This window comes from Talpa occidentalis, unplaced genomic scaffold (assembly GCF_014898055.3).
Source record: "Talpa occidentalis isolate TD23 unplaced genomic scaffold, MPIMG_talOcc4v2.1 talOcc4.8, whole genome shotgun sequence".
In the NCBI taxonomy this organism is placed as follows: Eukaryota; Metazoa; Chordata; class Mammalia; order Eulipotyphla; family Talpidae; genus Talpa; species Talpa occidentalis.
The window spans coordinates 31,346,428-31,360,427 of NW_023605194.1; the positions used below are offsets into that span (position 1 = coordinate 31,346,428).

At 50.2% G+C, this 14,000-nt stretch overlaps 1 long non-coding RNA gene across 1 annotated transcript; it reads right to left on the reverse strand.

The window, feature by feature from the left end:
• Nucleotides 1–8,777: 8,777 nt before the first annotated feature.
• LOC119233539 (uncharacterized) lies at nucleotides 8,778–12,342 on the reverse strand. Its single transcript, XR_005122415.1, has 3 exons — nucleotides 12,304–12,342; nucleotides 10,152–10,217; nucleotides 8,778–8,864 (listed from the first exon to the last, which is right to left on the reverse strand). It is a non-coding gene; the product is annotated as an uncharacterized LOC119233539 (long non-coding RNA).
• Between the last annotated feature and the right edge of the window lie 1,658 nt (nucleotides 12,343–14,000).

A 14,000-nucleotide genomic window follows, 5' to 3' on the forward strand; every position in this document is an offset into this window, starting at 1 on the left:
GTCTCCCTGACCCATAGAGACATAATGCCCTGTGTTGTGATGGACAGGGAGGTTGGCATGGCGACCCTGTGGTGGCTCATGCAGCTCTGCTCACTGTCTTGCCTACTGACATTCCCAGGGAGGAGTCAGGGCATCTCTGAAGGGGCTGTGAAAAGAACCTCCATTTGTCCCTTATCCTGAGCCCTCACTGATGGCCATTAAAGTTCTCCAGGAAGCCGAGTCTTTGCAAACTGCCAGAGCATTTGGGTTGGCTCAGACAAGGACATTACTGTGGCTGAGGGGGTCATGGCTAGGAGACCAGAGTGTTGTTATGGTCATTTGAGTGAAAACTGATGTCTTCTAGGGAGTTGGAGGATCTAAAATTGAAGAGAGTGATGCAATTGTGTTTGTTTAGAAGGGATTCCACTTATCCACTGATGTGAATCAACCGCCCCAAACTTACTAAGTCAAGTAAGAATCCCTTTATCATGCTTATAGTTTGCATGGACCAGAAATTGAGAGAAAACTCTACTGCCTTCGTTGCTCCATGGAAATCATTGGAACCCCCTGAACTTTCAATTTTATAATTAGCACCCCTTCTCCATTATCCCCAAATCTTCGTAACATTTGATTACAATCATATGGATATGTGTTCCCATTGAGGGAATGGGAACACAATCCAGACTCTCCCTATAAATGACCAAGTCAGTGTCTCCTCTAATTAGGTGTTCATGAAATTTCCCTAAGAAATCTTGACCTCTTTTGTCAAGTGCCTTCTCTGAATGCCTTATCATTTTGCTGCCATTGCTAATGATGTATAAAAAATACAGTTTTTAACCTACTCAAAATGGATTAAAGAACGAGACATAAGACCTGAAACCATAAAATATACAGAAGGAAATCTAGGTGAAACACTACATGACATGCACCTCAAGAACATCTTTACAGACACATCACCCAAAGCGGTGATAGTGAAAGCAAAGATAATCAGCTGGGACTACATCAAATTAAAGAGCTTCTGCACAGCAAAAGAGACAGTAACCAAAACAAAGAGAAACCCCACCAACTGGGAGAACATTTTTGCACACAACACTAATGATAAAGGTCTGATCACAAAAATCTACAAGAGCTGATGAGACTCAACAAAAACAAAATATATAATCCAGTCAAAAAATGGGCAGAAAAAAAAAATCTCTCCAAAGAGGAAATGCAAATGGTCACCAGGCATATGAAAAAGTGTTCAATATCACTTGGAATCAGGGAAATGCAAATCAAAACTACCATGAGATACCATCTTACACCAGTGAGAATGGCACATATTAAAAAAGGTAACAACAAATGTTGGCAAGATTGTGGAGAAAAAGGAACTCTCCTGCACTGCTGGTGGGAGTGCAAAATTGTTCAACCACTTGGAAAGCTGTGTGGAGATTCCTCAACCTACTAAAGACAGAGCTTCCATATGATCCAGAAATTTTACTCCTAGGTAAAAATTTACCCAAAGGACACAGAAAAATTAATTCCAAAGGGCACCTGCACCCCTATGTTTATAGCAGCACTATTTACAATAGCGAAGCTATGGAAACAACCCAAATGCCCAGAAATAAATGGATCAAGAAGATGTGGTACATATACACAATGAAATATTACGCAGCAATCAAAAAAGATAAACACATGCAATTTGCGGCAACGTGGATGGAGCTAGAAGGGTTCATGCTCAGTGAAATAAGCCAGAGAGAAAAAGAAAAATACTGGATGGTCTCACTCATAGCAGGAATTTAGAAAACCTAAATAAGTGTCCAGGAAAAAGACTAATTATAATAAAAAAAAATCAAAATCAATAAGCAACTATAAACCAGAGACACACTATGGGGGTGGTTGGGGGGAGGCTGGCAGCAGTTTCCCATTTTTTTTAAAGATTTATTCATTTATGCATACAAGTGCTGAGGTACAGGCCAGAGACATGGGGGGTGAGATGATTCACCAGAGACAGAGAGGGGAACAGAACAGGCAGACTGACTGAAATACACTGCTGAGGGGAGCAGCGGCGAGACAGGAGAGGTCTGCTTGACCATGTGGGTTGCTCCCTGGCTGGCCTGGGATCAGACTTGTGCTGCAGAGCCTGTGGATTGTTTCATAGTGCGGTGCTTAACCCCTTGCGCCCCCAGGGAGGCCCTGGTTGTGGGAATTTTATGGGGACTACACCTGAGAGGAGAACCCAATCATTGTGACTGGAGTTTTCTTGGTGATAAATCTTTAAATATTCACTGAATCATGGACTGAGTTGTACCTCCATCCACATTCATATTCTGAAGGCCTAATCCCTAATGTGCCTGTATTTGGAGATGGGGCCTTTAAGAGGCTGACAGTCAGGTTAAATGAGATCATTAGTGTGGGGCCCTAATCCTATGGGGTCCCCATAAAGGGAGGACAAGAAATCCAGGCCCAGAGGGAAGCCCCGTGAGGACTTATGGGAAGGCGTCTTCCAGGACCAGTAGCCACCTCTGAGACCAACCAGCTGGCTCTTTGACCTTGGACTTCCGGCCTCCAACTCTGTGAGAAAATAAATGCATGTTGTTTCAGCCACCCAGCCCGTGGTTCTGTATTACTGGAACCCAAGTAGATGAACACACATGACTGTTTAGTGCTTCTGTTTCTTTTATAAATCATTTTAGACAGGAGTTTGGACATTTGTTCATCAATATTGTTATAAAGTTGTATTTGATATTTATATTTTTGCTTTACCTATGCAAATATAATCTCATCTTATTACTTGTATTCTTTAACTCTATAAGTTGTTTCATTCAGAACCAATTTTTTTCTGATTATTTAATTGTTATCAGAAGATTTCATTCTTTGGTGATCATTCATTTTTTCCAATAATTTTGTTTTGTCAATACGTGACCTTATAGTTTGCTCAGCTTTTGTACTCAAATACACAAAAAGGGCATAGAACACAAAACTAAACAGATGGACTCCATTATACTTCATTATACTCCATTTATATCATACTGCATTATATTTGTATATTTATATTATAATCCATTATATGAGTTTTTTTCACATTGAACAAAACTATTATTAATATGAAGAAGACTGTACTGAAAGGAGATATTTATTAATCATTCATCCAACAAGAGACTATGTCCAATATCTACAAAAATTCATGTACATTGATGTGAAAAAAACAACCCCTCCCCCCAAAAAATGGGTAGAAGGATTAAATAGACACCTCTCCGAAGGAGATATGCGATGACCAAAGGCACATGAAAAGAAGCTCAACATCACGTATCATCAGGGAAACGCAAGTCAAAGCCACAGTGAGTTATCGCATGGCCTCACCCCTGTGAGAATGGTGCATGTTAAAATGTGCAGACACAAGTGTTGGCCAGGAGCAAAAGAAACCCTCAGCACCATTGGTGGGAATGGAACTGGGACGAGTCTTGTGGACAACAACATTGGGGTTTCTCAAAATTTAAAAAATACTCTACCACATGCTGCAGCAAATTTTTACTCCTGGGTATCCATATGAAGAATGCAAAATCTCTAACTGAGACACCTGCTGTCTTGTATTCACTGCAGCACTACCCCAGTCAGGTAAGCTACCCAAGTGCCTGTGTGCAGACGAGTGGATTAGAAAGATGTGATACATACACACACACACTGGGTAATCCTTTGCTCCAAGAAAAAAATGAAATCTTTCCCTTTGTGGTTACATGAACAAACTAGCGAGGGTTATGCTAAGCACAGTGAGTCAGAAGGAAAGTAACAAATACTGGATGATTGTTCGTATAGGCAGAATATTAAGAAACTAAACAACGGACAAAAGTAAAGCAAAATAAACACAAGAATCCAGACTGTAGAATTGAGGCTGTTAGGGGGAAAAGGATGCCCTAAAGCTAATTCCATACAGGCTTTGTGGACTCCACCCCCACTCCAGGCCAAAGCCAAAGACACTGGGAACTCCAAATCCCATCACCACCAAAGGGAAGGTGGCTGGGACCTGAGGGTGGGTTAAGCAGCCAGGTTGGTATAAAGCCAGACTTGTGGGATTTGGAGGGGTCCCCCATTTTGACTCTCCACCAGGTAGCAGCGTCCGGCCAGCTCGGAGAGTGCTTTTTGGGTTTCCAGGTCGGCGGATCGGGTAGGACGCATTAAAGACTTTATTTCCCTATTTTCTCCCTGGGTTGTACATTTTCCTTATTTCCTTTTCCCTTGTAAATAAACCTTTTATTAACCTTTTGTGTGTGCCTGTAGTGGAGTATTAATAAGTCCCTTGTAAGCGTTCAATATCGGGGCTGCCCTATAACAAGGCTACCGAAGGGGATGGTGAGAATTAGGGAGCAAAGGAGGAGGTGGACAGAATGAACCGTGGTGGGGTCGTGGGTGCTTTGGTGGTGGCCATGGTGTGATCACACACGCCTGAAGAGGCTGAACCTATACTCCATCCTACACAGTGTGGTAAACCAATGTCAAGCAATAAAGAAAAAAAAAAGCAAAGAGAATTTTGATAAAATAAAAACACATATTCTATAATTGTGTGTTTCTTCCTTCCTCACCACTGACACAGCCCTGTCTTCAGGGCTCCCCCTGGGCGGGGTGTGTCTGAGCAGCACAGACCCTAGCACTCCTGGGAAGCACATTTCTCTGAGGCCCCTCACCCTGGGGCCCTGGTCACCCCGGCTCTAGGGCCAGGCTACGAGGCAGTGTGCAATATTTGATTTCTCCCCTCAGGTGTAATCCTCATAAAATTCCCACACCAAGTCACTCTTGAAGAGTCACTGTAACCTCTTGTGCTCTTCCCTCCCCTGTTTTGTGCTCTCTCCCTCCCCCGCCCCTGCTGTATAGTTTGCTAGCTCTGTCTTCAACCCCCTTCTTTGGGATCCTGTGGGGAGGCACCATTTAGCACCAATCAGCTCATAGCTCATGCCTGATTGGACCATTCCACGACCCAGGAAGTGCAGGGTGGCATAAAAGGGAGGCTGCTGCCTAAAGGGCAGTTGCCTGGCTCAGAGGAGCAACTGCCATAACTGACTTGTGGTGGAGCAGCAGGGTGAGAGAACACCACTGCCCGCTCCTGTGCTGAGGTGGCTGGCTTCCCAAACAACTGGTTCTTCACCCTTGCCCCACTGGGAGCAAGGCCCAGCTCTGGCTGCCTCGGTCAGCACCTGAGTTGGGAGTGGCCAGCCCTGGGATCTCTTGCCTTGTCTGCCTGCTTAGAGGCATCTTCTTACCAGCCAGGATGAAGCTGGAGGCATTTCAGGCCCATGACCTGTCCTAGTTCCCCAACATTGCCCTTGGCATCTTCTGTGTCCACCTGGACTCTGAGGGCCTCTATGTTCTGACATTTAGGAAAAAGAGATTTCATGAAATAGGAGGAAACTAGGTTGTCCATAAGGTAGACATGTGCTAAGAAGGGGAGCGTTCGTCCTCTCTGTCCCTGTTGTATGTGCCCGTCATGTCAGTGAAGCTGAGGCCCCATGTGCCCATGAGCTGCCTTGGGCAGGAGACCTGTCTTGCCAGTCAGTCCTCAGACTGGAGAGGCAGCCCCAGAGGGGGATGAGACAGAGACAAACAGGTCAACACCTCCCTGAAAGAGAAAACCCCAGAGCCAAAGTTGGGGATTTTGGGCAAAGACCTCAGAGACAGCTGACACTGTGTCCCTTCCTGAGCCACCAGGCTCACTGTGGGCAGCAAGGAGGGTGTTTTGAGCCTGGACGGCAGCCTCCGGCGCTGGGAGCAATGAGGAGTGAAAATCAGAGCGAAATCCTGCAAAGGGTCTGCACAAGAAAGGACCATATGGGTTTAGGGTGCTGAAGACAATCAGCCATGAGAGAGTGCAGCAATGGTTTATTAGGGTTCAGGGCACCACACATCCATGTCTGTGCTCCCATAATTGGTTGTCTTTGGAAGATCCTGTCTGTGCTGTAGTTTTCCCTCCTTCAAGCTACTTTGATCTTCTTTTGGAGGTTCCTGAGACTGAGGAAATGTCCCTGGGGCGGTGGGAGCTTGGGAGAAGTAGGGGCACCGCAGGGTGTGAGGAAAGTGGGAATGGCACAGCCTCCCATAGGAGGAGGCTTTCGTGGGCTTGGGAAGGACTATGGTGGCTCTGAGACCTGAGCTGGCCTGTGACTGGTGACAGTCACTAGGAGGTGTCAGCTGTGCAGGGAATCTACTTGACAAGTGGAAGGTCAGGAAAGATCACCAGCCTGGCTGTGAGGACTTGCTGCTTTCCTTCTGGCTCTCCTGGACTACCGTGTCTCCTCTACAGAGAGGCCCTCAGTTAATTGAGTGTCACCAGTGAGAACCACAGCTTGCAGGAAAAAGCCCCAAAAAGCCTCCTGTCCCTCCCCCTGCTCTGGGGCATGGACTCTGGATCAGGGTCTATCTGGCCAGGATGAGGGCAGCTGTAGTCCAGGCAATATCCAGCTTACTCCAGCACCTTGGGCAGGAAACAACAACCTACACAAAGCTATTAGGATAATGAGGAAGTGAGGGTTGCAGGGAGCTGAAAAGGCTGCCTTGAGAGCATGCAGGAGAGGTTGAGAAAGTGGGCAAGATTTGCACTCACCTGCCTTCTTCCTGCCCTGAAAGTGCTGAGCTCTCCCTTCCCCACATAATTCCAGCACCTTCTATGTGGCCTCCATTGTAAGTTCTCTTATTTCTCTGAAGTGCCTTGTGCCTGGCACTATATACAGCTGGGGAGACAGATGTGCTGGCAGGAAAGGAACAGCCCATGAGGGGCAGATCCTCTCCCTCCCTCTCCTGTGCTGGCCATGGGGTCGGCCGCCTGTCACCTGTCAGAGGGGTTGGGGTGGGGTGGACAAGGAGAAAAAACTCAGGTATAAATGCTTTCAAGGCTAAAAGTCATGTGACTTCGTGTATCCCTGCAAATCCATCCACATGCACTTACATAAATCATGGTAGAAATTCTTTCCAAACATGGGGAAAGAAGTCATCCCTATCCATCCACTAATTCTACACAGATGAAAAACCCAAACCTGACATATGTCTACCTTTAGCTGTCTGAGAGAAATTCAACTGAAACATAATACAGCATTCAAGGATATGGGGGTGAGGGCAGACAGTAGTTTAGATCACCATCGGCGTGCTTCGGGGACAGCTCACTGTGGTTCACTTGGGGGACCCTCCCTCCAGGGCCAATGGGTTCCTCATGGGGTTCCTTGGGTGCTGTGGTGGCACATGGGGCAGTGCCCAGATGCCCTGTGATGGATAGAGAACCAGGACACTGTGCTAAATCCCTGTTGGAATACATGGTGGCAAATAGGGGAGATTCACCTTCTCTTAGGGAAGTGGAGAGAATCTTCTAAAATCCTCCTGGGTTTAGGGACAGTTGGGGGTATTTGGAAAGACAAGTTGCACTTTCAGTCAGTGAACTTTGGAGGATCTTGTGTCTTTTTATGACATATCCAGCAAGAGGTCATCAGAAAATGAAAGAAAAAGGGAGTGAGGGAGGTGAGACAGTTAAGTACTTCTCTCTCCATAAAATTTGGGAAGGAGAAAGGATTGATGTTTTTTCAAGGACATTCTGGCATTTTGAAAAGAGCAGAATTTAGCTAAAACTGGATGTGGCCCAGTCCTTGGTGGCTGATGAAGACCAGGCTGTGGGGAGGGGATCATCCATGTGCACAGCCAGAGGACACCGGGGTGCTCTGTCCAGGCAGGAGCAGTGTGGCCACATCCTGCACAGCGGAGCAGGGCTGGCCGGGGAACCACTTCTGCTGATGGACCACATCCAACTCCTTTGACTGTAAACCAAGACTCAATACATGTGTTCACTTAAGCACATAAAGAACTTAACATTAGATCTGGAGGTTTAGGGACTGGGCTATGGGGGTGGGAGTGCCAAAGGGATTCCACTGCATGTTCCTATAGGGGCAGGGATCATTGGCAACATCCTGGAGGGCTGCCTGGAGCAGACCAATTGTGGGGCTGGGAGCATATGGGTTGGGGAGGTTGACATGGGGTATATGGGCAACGTGTCCAGCAGCAGTTGGAGGGAAAGCACTCCGGGCTGGGTTGAAGGCAGCAGCGTGGGTATCCGCGCATCCTCCTACCTAGGGCCCTGAATAGGGAACATGGCTGTGGGAAGAGAAGAGAGAGGTCAGTGAGCAGCACTGGTATTGGGAACAGAAACTTGTGGTTTCAGTGGCTTATGGGGGCTACACCCACAGGCTGGACTTTTGAGGATGCCATTCCTCTCCCTGGGTGCTCAGTCAGCCAGGGCTCCTATGTGAGACTCTGTTTTGGTATTGGGGTGTGCCCACCCTCCCAGCCACCCAGGGCTCTCACACTGAACCTCTTTTGCTTGGCTGCTGACTGATTCTGCATGCCCTGCCAGGGAGACTGGTGAATAAGGACAAGTTCTGACTAAATGAGGGACCCAGAGTTCCCCAGGCTACCAGGTGTGTGCTGAGGGTGTGTCTCCATCCCAGCCAGGAGGGCCTCAGCATGAGAGGCAGCAGCTGACCCACAGCCCTGGTGCTGGGAAAGGGTAGAGGTACCTACTACCCCAACAGGCTGATTATCCAGACTTTTCATTTAAATTTAGAAGTGCTGGATAATGTTCTATATTTGTCTCCTGCCATCCTTGAGATGAAAATCAAGGAAAACACATGGTCTGCTGTCAAGAACCAGCTGGTAGGCTCCTGGGCACCATTGTCCTGTCTTTGACATTGTTTTGACAGATGCCAGCACCCAAAAGTCCCAGAGAGCAGTCAAGGGCAATAAGCAGAAGGTGTTTTCCTTGGGGAGCATCCCTGAGCCCTGCTTACGTTGCGCCTGGGCTGACAACACATCGCTGGGCCCCGGTTGCGGTTTTGAAAAAAATTGCCCATGATCTGCATGCGCAAAGTGTCCAGTTTGTCCTGGAAAGCAGAAGAGCCTGTGAGGAAGCTCTGAGCTGGCTGCTGCCTCCAGCGGGACAGTGTCCGCTCCAGTTCCCAAAGGCACCTGAGCTCTGTCCCCACAAACTCCCTGGGATACACTATGGCCTTTACTTGTGCAAGGGACCTGTTTTGGGGGGTGAGGTTGTGGGTCAGGGATTGTTTAGGAATAAATTATTATTTTTTGCAGGACAAGCCAGGAGCTACTAGTAGAGTTAAAGTACAAGGCTAGAGGTGATATGCGGTGTCTTGGAGGGGAACATTAGGTGTTCGCGGGGGTACCTGGGAAGGAGCTAGAAGGAAGGGAGGAGGAGGCCTGCACTTGTGAGGTCCACCAGGAAAGGCAGAGAAGAGGCTCCATGCCCTGAGAGTGTGCAGGGTCCTGCTGACGGAGGGTGGAGAGAAGAGGCAGCCCAAGACAGACCGAGAGTGACCTGGATCCCTGGTGGGGGATCCTAGGGGAGCTCTGGACCCTGCGCTCCAGCTCCACCCTGGTGTTTTCAGAGGGGGAGCCATGTCCTGTGAGCAGGAACGAGCCCTTGGTCAGGGCTTCCTTCTCTATGGAAGGTGTGTTGGGCACCGCTGTGTCGCACACTGAGGGGAAGGCAGGGCTGGCTCTCCTGATGCCATAGAAGCTCCTGGAGGAAGCCATGGCCCAAGCAGGACAGAGGCAGGACCAGGAGGAGGGGCAAAGCCAGGCAGAAATTGTGGGCTGTTTCTTCCTCCACCCCAGCCATCTGGACTCTATTCTTGTGGTGGGGGCCCCAGTGCAGGATGTGTCTCAGCAGGGCGGCCCAGCACTTCCTGGGGAAGGACATTCCCTCAGGCTCCTCCTCCATGCGGCCCTTGTCACCCTCGGTGAGGGCAGGTGGACAAGGCAGCTGTTCCTTCCCTCCCTCTGCTGAGCTGGCTTCTGTGAACGTCAGGTGCACCAGCATTTCCACCTAATGGGGGAAAGAATTTGACTCAGAAATTCCTATTTCTTCTACATTCTGACCTTCAGGAACCTAGTGATTTTGTTTTAACCCACTCCTACTGCTCAGGGAACCCAAGTCATTGTTGGAGCTGATGAGAACCTCTGTGTAGTCACTGTTTCCATAAACCTCGGCCCACTGAGTGGAGAGCCTGGTACTGCAGCCAAGGGAGCAAAGTTCAGCTACTTTAAAACTCATCTCCATCCAAGCCATGCCTTCTGGGCCCGCCCTGTCTGTACCTTTCTTCCACAGCCCTAGCCAGGCACATAACACCCTCCCCGAGGACCCTTCTTACCTCTAGCTGTGTTAGGTTGTCATATCCAGGGACCACCACCGTGGGGCATGTTGGTGCACATGGTTGCTAGGAAGAGAAATTTTTGAGTGGCAGTTCCAAGTGCAGACACATGAGGTGTTGCCCTGGCACCTGTCAACTTCTGGCCCCTCAGCTAAAGCTTGTTGGGAGGATTCAAGGACAACTGATTAACAGCACCTTATACTGCAAGGGAGGCCCTCCGTGGGAAGCACAGGCAAACTCCACATATTTTGCAAAGATAATCCTTCTCCAAAGGGCAAAATATTCTCTCCTGCCCCCGGGGTTTCCTGCGTTGCCCTTTGGAGAAGCCTGGTCATGGGGTTTGACAGTGTAAAGGTGGACATTGGGGAGAAGCATCAACAAAGGCTGATTGGCCTGGTGTTGGCAGATGCAGCCTCCCTGACCACAGTGCTTTGGCACCGAGGCCAGCCTCTGAGTGGGGCCTGCTTCCTAGGTCTCCCCTTTATAGATCACAGTGGCTCTGCTGTGCAAATTCTATGGGTCCCGTTTGGGCCTCCTTACCCAGGAGAGCCACAGGCAGCTCAGCTGACCCTTGGTCCCTGGTGTACTCGGCCTGGGCCTCCCTCACAGCTCATGCCAGGTAAGATTCCCTCCACCCTCCTCAGCCCTGAAATCCCCAAAGGACAAGCCCAGTCAATCCCCCAACCTGCCAGGAAACAAGGAGGAAACCAAAGAAATGCAACCCAACAGGGTCAGAGACTGCAGGGGGGTGACCAGTACTGGAACCCTGAGGTTCCTTTTCCAACTGCTCACTTAACCCAGGGAAGGACCAGCCAATGAACAATCTTTGGGAACTGACAAATTCAAAATCAAAAATAAAGCCCTTGTCATGTCACTGTGGATCATGGCACTTACTGAAACAGCTACTTCAATTTAAAATGTGACGGAGGCTCTGGATCAGACCTTTGGGAGCATGGAGGGGTGTTGTCTGATGGCATTTTGTGAGTCTTAGGTCCTCCCAGGATTCCCTCCCTGCCCCTCTGTCACCCTGCTTTCTGCCAGCTCTCTCTGTCCAGGTAGGTGGAGATGGTGGGGTGGGAAATGGAGATATCCCACAGCTCAGGAGGCCCGTTTGTGAAGTCTGTGTGGGCATCAGGAACAAAAAAACAACTCACCACCAACTTGTTCTAGAAAGTGAAAGAGACATACACAGTTTGAAAGGTTTTTGCAGGGCTCTGGCTGGTCCACACAGGCAGGAGGGGACTCTGCTCAGCGGGAGTGAGTGAGAACATGGTTTGGGTGTCACTGTGGGTGCCCACCCTCTGGGTCTGTGGCCAGCAGGCTGCATGTCCAGGAGCACCTGACTCCTCAGTTATCTGAGGGGATGCATTGTCTTCCAGGCCCTGCTTGCTCCTGGCTGCTGCTGTGCCTTCTCCTATGCTCTTCCTTCTCGCCATCCAGCAGTGTTCTTACTGCCTCTACCATGCTCTGCTGTCCCCCTATCCTGGCCCGGCTGTCCTCTGCCATTGCTCTGCGCTATCAGGGCTAGTGGCCCCCAGAACGTGGCATTGTGTGGTCCACCTCATGCCCCACCAGGTATCAACACCTGCCCAGACCCCAGACTATAGCTGCTGTGGACAGGCTGGCAACTTCTTCCTTTCTGTCCCTGTGTGCCCGGTATTGACAGCACTCCTTGGCACTCAGGAAGAAGATAGAGGGAAGTGGAAGCAGCACTGGATGTGCAGACACCGTGCTGATTTCTTTTTTCTTTTCTTCCCTGCTAATTTCTAAAGTTCGCTGCCCAGAGCTTGGGATTCCTGCTCATTCTGTGCCCCTGCTGTGCCCCTGCTTCTTCCCTCAACAGAGCTGAGTCCTCATCCCAGCCTCTCGTCTGCCTGTACGCTCAGAGTCCAGGGGCCACGAGGCAGCCCTGCCGGGATTCTGAGCCCTTCTCCCCAAGAACCAGGCAGCAAATAGAACATAGACTAACAAGCATGAAGTAGGAGGCCCCTGCCAGGTCATTTCTCTGCCTCGGAATGGAGGGTAGAGTCTGTCTTCCTTTGCTCCTGTTAAGACTGTGCACTGAGGGGAGCAGCAGAGACCAGGGCAGCAGGTGATTGTTCCCTAGAGGAGTTTTCTGGGCTCAGGGAGGTGTGCAGGTTGGGGCACTCACCTTTCTGCTGTGGAGTCGCCACAAGCACGCTATCACCAGAGGTATTAGTAGTATCAGAAAGGATGCAGCCAAGTAGTAAGCATAGATGTTGCAGCGATTTGAGCTTTCATTTCCAGTAAGTGCGGCTAACATATTGAGAATGGCAGGTGCATTCACTTTTGGCAGAAAGACCACAGACCAGGAGTGTGGGCTTGGGGCCTCCTAGACACCCATTGCCGAGCATGTAGTCTAGACTCCCATCAGCCCACTTTTATTCTCTGTAGATTACCATCTGGGCAGAACACAAGTACTCAGCCCAACTATGCTCAGTGCCCACTGTGGAGATGGGACACACCCGCCCCACTGGCCGTGCTCAGAGGCTCAGCCCAGAGCCCTGTCAAGGAAGCCAGAATCCTTGAGGAGAGACCAGCCCAGCCCCCCACCCCCAAAACCTGCGTGGCAGTGCAGGGACACAGAATTGTACACATACACAGATGGGTTTCTGGGGGAGGGTGGGGCCCCCTGAAATTTGGGTGTGCAAGAGCAGAGCAGGAGACCCAGGACCATTGTACATGAGCCTCCCTCTCTTGTAGGCTCTGAGCCATTGGCTGAGCTCCTCAATCTCTCTGAACCTCCGTGTCCACATGTGAGCAGGAGGTGAGAGGGTTGTGAGGTGTGGAGGGTCATCAGAGTCCTGGCACAGGCCAGGTCCATGTGGGGCTGAAGAAAGGGGCTGTCTCTGGCTGTGGTTCTGAATCTGGGGTGAGTGGGTCTCAGGTGGGACCCCACACAGTCTCTGCTCAGAGCAGTAGGCGGGAGAGAGGTGTGGTGCCCGGGAACAGGGTGGCAGAACGGCAAGGTCAGGGCTGCTCACCTGCACTCCGGGGATCTGCCCTGAGTTTCTCCTGAGGACTTTCCTCATGGGCCTGATGACAGACGAGCTGTGCGTCAGTGGGACTCCTGAGGGGCTGATGAGCATCCTCTGGCCAGTCTGAGTGGATGTGCAGACACAATGCAGACAACATAGAGATGTCAGCTGGTGGGGACCCTCACAAGCAGGTACAAAACACAGGGATCTGGTAATCGGGCACCGAAGCCCTGCTCCCCAGCACACTCTTCTCCAGCCTAATGCTTGCCACTGCCATGCCTCACTGCCCTGGGCTACGGTGCCCGGGTGATGGGGGACAAGGAAAGAGCTTGTCACCTTCGTTCCCCGGTGTCCCTTGCTGAGATGACTCCTGATCCCTCCCAGGGCCCTGATAGCTTCTCCTCTAGCTGAGGAGAGAGATGTAGGGAGAGCTGCAGCCAGGACAGCTGAGGAGTGTGGGGAAAGAGGAAGGAGGGGAGGGGGCTAAAGGGATCTGAAAAATGACAGCCAGTGTCCCCAGGGTCCCAGGGGCTGTGATGGTCACACACCGGGCACCAATGCAGAGGAAACGCACCCTGACTGTACAGGGCCCAGCTGTGCCCAACACATCCCCTGTGCCTGGAGCCTGCTGGGAAGTCCCAGCGCCCAGATCCTGGAGTCTGGTTTCTTGCACTGAACCTCCTAGCAACCCCCAGTGGAATTAAGATGGTTCCCCAACTTCCTCACCACAGACCAGGTTAGGGTTGCTGGCCAGGCGGTATTTAACATGGGAAGATCCTCAACACCATTTCTGCAATCTGCTTGGGTGCTTATTTCTCCCTTGTACGTGCCTTCAATGACAGTGTTCAGA